Source organism: Oncorhynchus masou, chromosome 28 (genome assembly GCF_036934945.1).
Source record: "Oncorhynchus masou masou isolate Uvic2021 chromosome 28, UVic_Omas_1.1, whole genome shotgun sequence".
Lineage (NCBI taxonomy): Eukaryota > Metazoa > Chordata > Actinopteri > Salmoniformes > Salmonidae > Oncorhynchus > Oncorhynchus masou.
The window spans coordinates 69,817,430-69,824,974 of NC_088239.1; the positions used below are offsets into that span (position 1 = coordinate 69,817,430).

General features: G+C 42.7%; 1 long non-coding RNA gene and 1 other non-coding gene across 2 annotated transcripts; one reads left to right on the plus strand and one right to left on the minus strand.

Moving 5' to 3' along the window:
• Positions 1 to 3,136: 3,136 nt before the first annotated feature.
• Positions 3,137 to 5,647, minus strand: LOC135516912 (uncharacterized). The gene is made up of 3 exons (XR_010451981.1): positions 5,553 to 5,647; positions 3,480 to 3,549; positions 3,137 to 3,218 (listed from the first exon to the last, which is right to left on the minus strand). It is a non-coding gene; the product is annotated as an uncharacterized LOC135516912 (long non-coding RNA).
• Positions 5,648 to 5,953: 306 nt separating this feature from the next.
• Positions 5,954 to 6,081, plus strand: LOC135518695 (U6atac minor spliceosomal RNA). Its single transcript, XR_010452231.1, has one exon. It is a non-coding gene; the product is annotated as a U6atac minor spliceosomal RNA (small nuclear RNA).
• Positions 6,082 to 7,545: the final 1,464 nt, after the last annotated feature.

The window sequence follows — 7,545 nt, forward strand, 5'->3', positions numbered from 1 at the left end:
TATGCAATGGGGCAGGTAGCATTATCCTGGCATCCACCAAACCCAGATTCGTCCGTTGGACTGCAAGATGGTGTTTCCACTGCTCCAGAGTCCAATGGCAGCCAGCTTTACACCATTCCAACGGACGCTTGTCATTGTGCATGGTGATCTTAGGCTTGTGTGCAGCTGCTCAGCAATGGAAACCCATTTCATGACGCTCGCAACAAACAGTTCTTGTGCTGATGTTGCACCCAGCGACAGCTTGAAACTCTGTAGTGAGTATTGCAACCGAGGACAGACAATTTTTAAGCACATTGCGCTTCAGCACTTGCGGTCCCGTTCTTTGAGCTTGTGTAGCTGCACAGTTGTTGCTCCTAGACGTTTCCACTTCACAATAAATTTACAGTTGACTGGGGTAACTCTAGCAAGGCAGAAATTTAATGAACTGACTTGTTGGAAAGGTGGCATCCTATGACGGTGCCACATTAAAAGTCACTGAGCGCTTCCTTACGGGCCATTCTACTGCCAATGTTTGTCTATGGCGATTGCATGGCAGTGTGCTCGATTTTATTCACCTGTCAGCAACGGGTGTGGCTGAAATAGCCGAATCCACTAATTTGAAGGGGTGTCCACATACTTTTGGCCATGTTTTGTTGCGATGTTCCTGAAATCATTTCACATTGTTTCCTAAATTAAGCACTGGGTAGCTGCAGGAACAAGGTTGGAGAGCCCATGGCATTCAGAGTTTGGGCAGAATATCACTTGTCTGGCCGCGAGCACATGCTCCTCAAACAGTGGTTGATGCTTGGAGTGAAATAAGTGTTGTTAAATTTATTTCTCAGCTGCTCATATTAAGCACATGCTCTGCTATAAAACTGAAGTAGCCTACAAAAGGTAAAGGGGGATACATGGTCAACTGAATGCATTCAGCTGAAATGAGTCTTCCGCATTTAACCCAACCCCTGTCTTTTTCCCCCTGCGTCTGCCCATTTAATAATGGGCCATTCTAAATCGAAACAAATTTTACATATTAGATTAAGAATAAATTGAGAATAGTCTGATTGGTGAACATGAGCATATGACCACTTGATGAGAGAACAGCTGTGTACAGTCGTGGCCAAAAGTTTTGAGAATGACACAAATATTGATTTCCACAAAGATAGCTGCTTCAATGTCTTCAGATATTTTTGTCAGATGTTACTAAGGAATACTGAAGTATAATTACATGCATTTCATAAGTGTCAAAAGCTTTTATTGACCATTACGTGAAGTTGATGCAAAGAGTCCATATTTGCAGTGATGACCCTTCTTTTTCAAGACCTCTGCAATCTGCCCTGGCATGCTGTCAATTAACTTCTGGGCCACATCCTGACTGATGGCAGCCCATTCTTGCATAATCAATGCTTGGAGTTTGTCAGAATTTGTGGGGTTTTGTTTGTCCACCCGCCTCTTGAGGATTGACCACAAGTTCTCAATGGGATTAAGGTCTGGGGAGTTTCCTGGCCATGGACCAAAAATATCGACGTTTTGTTCCCCCACTTAGTTATCACTTTTGCCTTATGGCTGGAAAAAGCATTGTTCGTCACCAAACTGTTCCTGGATGGTTGGGAGAAGTTGCTTTCAGAGGATGTGTTGGTACCATTCTTTATTCATGGCTGTGTTCTTAGGCAAAATTGTGAGTGAGCACACTCCCTTGGCTGAGAAGCAACCCCACACATGAATGGTCTCAGGATGCTTTACTGTTGGCATGACACAGAACTGATGGTAGTGCTCACCTTGTCTGCTCCGGACAAGCTATTTTCCGGATGCCCCAAACAATCGGAAAGGGGATTCATCAGAGAAAATGACTTTACCCCAGTCCCTCAGCAGTCTAATCCCTATACCTTTTGCAGAATATTAGTCTGTCCCTGATGTTTTTCCTGGAGAGAAGTGGCTTGTTTGCTGCCTTTCTTGACACCAAGCCATCCTCCAAAAGTATTTGCCTCACTGTGCGTGCTGATGCACTCACACCTGCCTTCTGCCATTCCTGAGCAAGCTCTGTACTGGTGGGTGCCCCGATCCCGCAGCTGAATCAACTTTAGGAGATGCTCCTGGCGCTTGCTGGACTTTCTTGGGCACCCTGAAGCCTTCTTCACAAGAATTGAACTGCTCTCCTTGAAGTTCTTGATGATCCGATAAATGGTTGATTTAGGTGCCATCTTACTGCAGCAATATCCTTGCCTGTGAAGCCCTTTTTGTGCAAAGCAATGATGACGACACGTGTTTCCTTGCAACCATGGTTGACAGAGGAAGAACAATTATTCGAAGCACCACCCTTCGAAGCTTCCAGTCTGTTATTCAAACTCAATCAGCATACAGAGTGATCTCCAGCCTTGTCCTCATCACTGACATGATGTCAAATGGTTCTTTTGTGGCAGGGCTGAAATGACGTGGAAATGTTTTTGGGGATTCAGTTAATTTGCATGGCAAATAGGGACTTTGCAATTAATTGCAATTCATCTGATCACTTCATAACATTCTGGAGTATATGTGTAACAAGCTTCCGTCCCTCTCCTCACCCCTACCTGGGCTCGAACCAGGGACCCTCTGCACACATCAACAACAGCCACCCTCGAAGCATCGTTACCCATCCCGCCACAAAAGCCGCAGCCCTTGCAGAGCAAGGGGAACAACTACTTCATGGTCTCATAGAAAGTGACGTCACCGATTGAAACGCTATTAGAGTGCACCACCGCTAACTAGCTAGCCATTTCACATTGGTTACATATGCAAATGTCCATCATACAAACTGAGGCAGCAGACTTTGTGAAATTGTATATTTGTGTCATTCTCAAAACTTTTGGTCACGACTGTACAGCCTGAGGCAAGGAACAGAGAGAGCACTTTTTTTTTTGCTACTTTCTCAAATCATCAATAGCCTATATATCGCACCATACAGTCCATATATGTTTTGATTTCTAAGACATAATAAGGTTTATCATTCACAACTAAAATCCAGCATATAGGACCTGTTTCAAATTATCACCTTAATGCTCAACATAGCCATTTCAAATTCACACTCGCTCTGGAATGGGAAAAATATCCTCTCCATTAAATTATCTAAGTTTAATTATATTCTTTAGACCAGACTAAAATAAGTAATGGATTTATTGTGATGATGTATATTAAATAGATTTATTAGACTTTCTAAAATGTAGACGTTCCAAAGGCTCGCATCAGCAGCTTGTACGCATAGAGGCCTGGAGATGCAAAAATTGTTAATTAACATTTAATTACCATAAAACGGGCACTCTTTTGAATGACAATAACTGACTGACAGAATTACTTGACCCCCACAGCCCTAGCCCTCCCCAACAAGTAGAACCAAATCAGAACGGCCATAATTTGTTACCATTCTAGAACTAATTGGGGAGGGAGCCAAATACAGACTCATCTTGGAGAAGAAACATCAGTTGGCCGGAGCGATGTGGATGGGTAGCCAGGCAAGGGGGTCAGCTTACCTGAGCGATGTCCAGTACAACCACAGGTTGGTCAAGTCCACTGCTGTAGAGTGCCTCTCACCAGCACCATCTGCGAAAACAGAACACACCAGTGACAAAGATTAGATAAACAATACATGCAGTGCAAAGACTTACATACAATCAAATGTATTTCTAAAGCCCTTTTAACAGTTGTCACATGCACACTTTAAAATACTTGTGTATCAGCAAAGACAAGCATGAAAGCTGGAGGAGAATGAGGACAGACAACTATGCTGTTTCACATACTATCTACACTACATATAATCAAAAGTATATGGACACCCCTTCAAATTAGTGGAGTCAGCTATTTCAGCCATCCCTGTTGCTGACAGGTGTATAAAAATCTGGCACAAAGCCATGCAATAGACAAACATTGGCAGTAGAATGGCCTTACTGAAGAGCTCACTGACTTTTAAAGTGGCACCGTCATAGGATGCCACCTTTCCAACAAGTCAGTTTGTCAAATATCTGTCCTGCTAGAGCTGCCCCGGTCAACTGTAAGCGCCTTTATTGTGAAGTGGAAACGTCTAGGTAGGAACCCACAATCGTCGAGTGCTGGAGGACATAAAAATGTGTCTGTTCCAACACTTACTACCGTGTTCCAAACTGCCTCTGGAAGCAACGTCAGCACCAGAACTGTTTGTCAGGAACTTCATGAAATGGGTTTCCATGGCCAAGCAGCCACACACAAGCCTTAGATTACAATGCGCAATGCCAAGCGTCGGCTGGAGTGGTGTAAAGCTCACCGCCATTGGACTCTGGAAACACATTCTCTGGCGTGATCAATCACACTTCACCATTTTTTATTTTACCAGGCATTCAGTTAAGAACAAATTCTTATTTACAATGACAGCCTAGGAACAGTGGGTAAACTGCCTTGTTCAGGGGCAGAACCACAGATTTTTACCTTGTCAGCTCTGGGATTCGATCTAGCAACCTTCCTTTACTGGCCAAACACTAACTACTAGGCTATCTGGCCGTCCGACGGACAAATCTTAACGCTACAGCATAACAAAGACATTCTAGACGATTCTGTGCTTCCAACTGTGTGGCAACAGTTTGGGAGATGCCCTTTCCTGTTTCAGCATGACAATGTCCCCGTGAACAAGGAAAGATCAATACAGAAATTGTTTGGAACACTTGACTCTCCTGCACAAAGCCCTGACCTCAATTATTTCTCGCTGATACGAAAGATAAGGTCATTATGCTTCCAAAAACATAACGCAAGTGGTGTGTTAGCTAATGTTCAGACCGAGCGTCTGGGCTCTTAACAAAACTCCTCCGTACAGAAGATGCCTTCATCCAATGACTCTTATGCGTATTGTAATGGAACTGAGAGTCATGATCATGGGCTAGATACTAACTAGCTATAGCTAACTGTCCCCCTTTTTAAAGGTAGGTAGCGTAAACGTAACCACATTTAACATATGGATTTGTAATTACATGCTAGCACAGCCAGTAAATAACGTTACCAGAGGCTGGGATCTAGCTAGGTAGCACCGGTTCGCCATATGATGTTGAGAAAATTGTGCATTGTGGGTAGTTCTGAAGATATCCGGAAATAAGTTAATATATATGTAAAAACACAACTATGTTTGTAGTTATAGGTAACCCTACCTACAACTAAGTTACTAAGTCTTTGACCAGACTGTGTTGTTACTTTGAGTAAAAACACCTGCTTCCTACCCTTTAGGAAGGCTGGGTTTCTGTTAGTTATCATTGGCGTCTAAAGGGCGTAGCTAGTTAAGACTGGTAAAGTAAACTGACAACCAGCAGCTATAAATGTAACATTAGCTATACATAGTTTAAGCATTTTGACCACTCATCTGTCAATAAGTATATAATCTGACCACAGGTGAAGAGAGAGGGATATCAATAACTTCCAACGCTACTTAATGCTTCTCATCCATGCAGTACTGTTTTGTCTTTGAGCTGAACATTTCAAAACGTGTTATTTTGCCATACTTCCCTTCCCCATTCAAATTCTCTCATTAAAGACGTTTCTCATTGAACCAATCCAAACTATTATGTTCTGTTTGAACTTTAACCTACTATACGTCATTGGCGTCAGCTGATGGAGTAAGTAGATAACTCCAATCGGAAACCGAATAGGTAGTTGTTTCATAGCATACACCAAAACGGTCTGGTTTGAATGCTAAAATATTTTGTTGACTTCCTGGATTGAGGCGGTCAATAACTCGATGTCATTGGCTCACACCAATGATATGGAAGTTTTAGGCAATGCATTCTGGGACTTTTCGTGGATATAACGAATAAATTAATATAACTACTGATTTGGATTTAGAAAAACATTGCACGTATTAGAAAATACGATATTTTATAATTGTTATTGTATATTTAGCCATATTGGTAGATTCAATTTGAGTAACCCTAGACAATACGTTTATACTCTCGCAGTCATATATATAGAGGTCATTTGACAGCAACTGTTTGTGTTGTATGAAAGGAGAGAAGGTTAGCACTCCCCTTGACAAGGATGGAAGAGGCCCTAGTGGTCTTCAACACACATATGGTTAAGGCATTGTCACTTACTTCGTGGCATCTTCAACCAATTTTTTTTTTTAATGGTACATCCTCACAGGAATATATACTATTTTTCTTAGTATTTTTAGAATTGTGAGACATCCTGACCGGAAAAATGAAACGGGACAATTATTTAATTGGCTGTTTTGTTGAAGAATTATCACTATGGCATTCATATTCACTAAACTAGGTAGCTAGTTATGCCCCCCTAGCATAACCAACAGACAACAGCATGTAACGCATTGACTCAAGATAAGAATGCTGCGTACATCCTGAACTCTTTGTGTAGGGTTTTTCAATAACCAGAAGAGGGCAGTCATGTTCTACCAAAGATAGAAGAGCTAAGACTTCCTACTTCAATCCATCATCCTTCAAAAAGGTAGACCTGGTTTGTAAGCATGTGAAATAAAGATGTGTTTTCAATAAGCTTCAGCTGAACATTCCTTGAATGTGAAGAGATCTTGATTAGGCCATAGACTTACTATGCTGGTGAATATGAGACATACAGTAGCTTATTGTTGGCAAAGTCCCCCATACTTTTCTCTGAGCCCGAATCAGAAATGCTGTGAGGCTGATGGGGGCAGCAGACCTCCAAAGATCCATCCGCCCTTTCTTCCTCCGTGAAAGCCATCAGGAATCATTGCCCAGGCCACAGCAGGCCACCTCAGTGTGCATGTGTGTGTGTGTGTCTGGGGCTACTGCATTAGGCAGGCAGACTGGTGAGATAGGGATAGGCACAGGGCCGGACTACCGCATTTGGGGCCCTAGGGGTAGCTACCGCCAGGGGGCCCACCTAATAGACAAACAAATTATCACGACACAGATGCAGACAAGGAGGCTGATAGTACGGTTCTCAGATTATTTATTAGAAACACGGGGCAGGCAAAGGGCATGTGGAGGGCAGGCAGAGGTTCGTGATCAGGTCAGAGTCATGCAGGTACAGGACGGCAGGGCAGGCAGAATGGTCAGAACCGGAAAAAAATAGGAAATAGAACTAGAGAAAAAGGAATGCTGACAAGACGAGACAAACTGGCAACAGACAAACAGAGAACACAGGTACAAATAGACATGGGATAATGAGAAGATGGGCGACACCTGGGGGGGGGGGGGGTGGAGACAAGCACAAAGACAGGTGAATCAGATCAGGATGTGACACAAACAACGTTTTTGTGGGGGGAGGGGGCAGCTAACTTCCCACCTTTCAACACATTTTGCCATGAGGCAGAGAGAAAAATGTGCAGTTTTATAATGCATTTTGTGATGAGGCTGATTTTTTTCCCCTTTCAGTTTTAACCTCTATGGCAGGTATACCCCTGGTCGTCGTGGGTACGCCAAATAAAAATCACATGAAAAATAAATAAAAATACAAATTTATATTTTCCAATGTGGCTATACATTTGGGTGAGTTTTTTTCTCGCCATCTAGTGTTCAGCGAAATAACAACACAATGTCAAATACAGGGAGCCTAGTCAAATAATTAACATCCAATCACATTAACCGT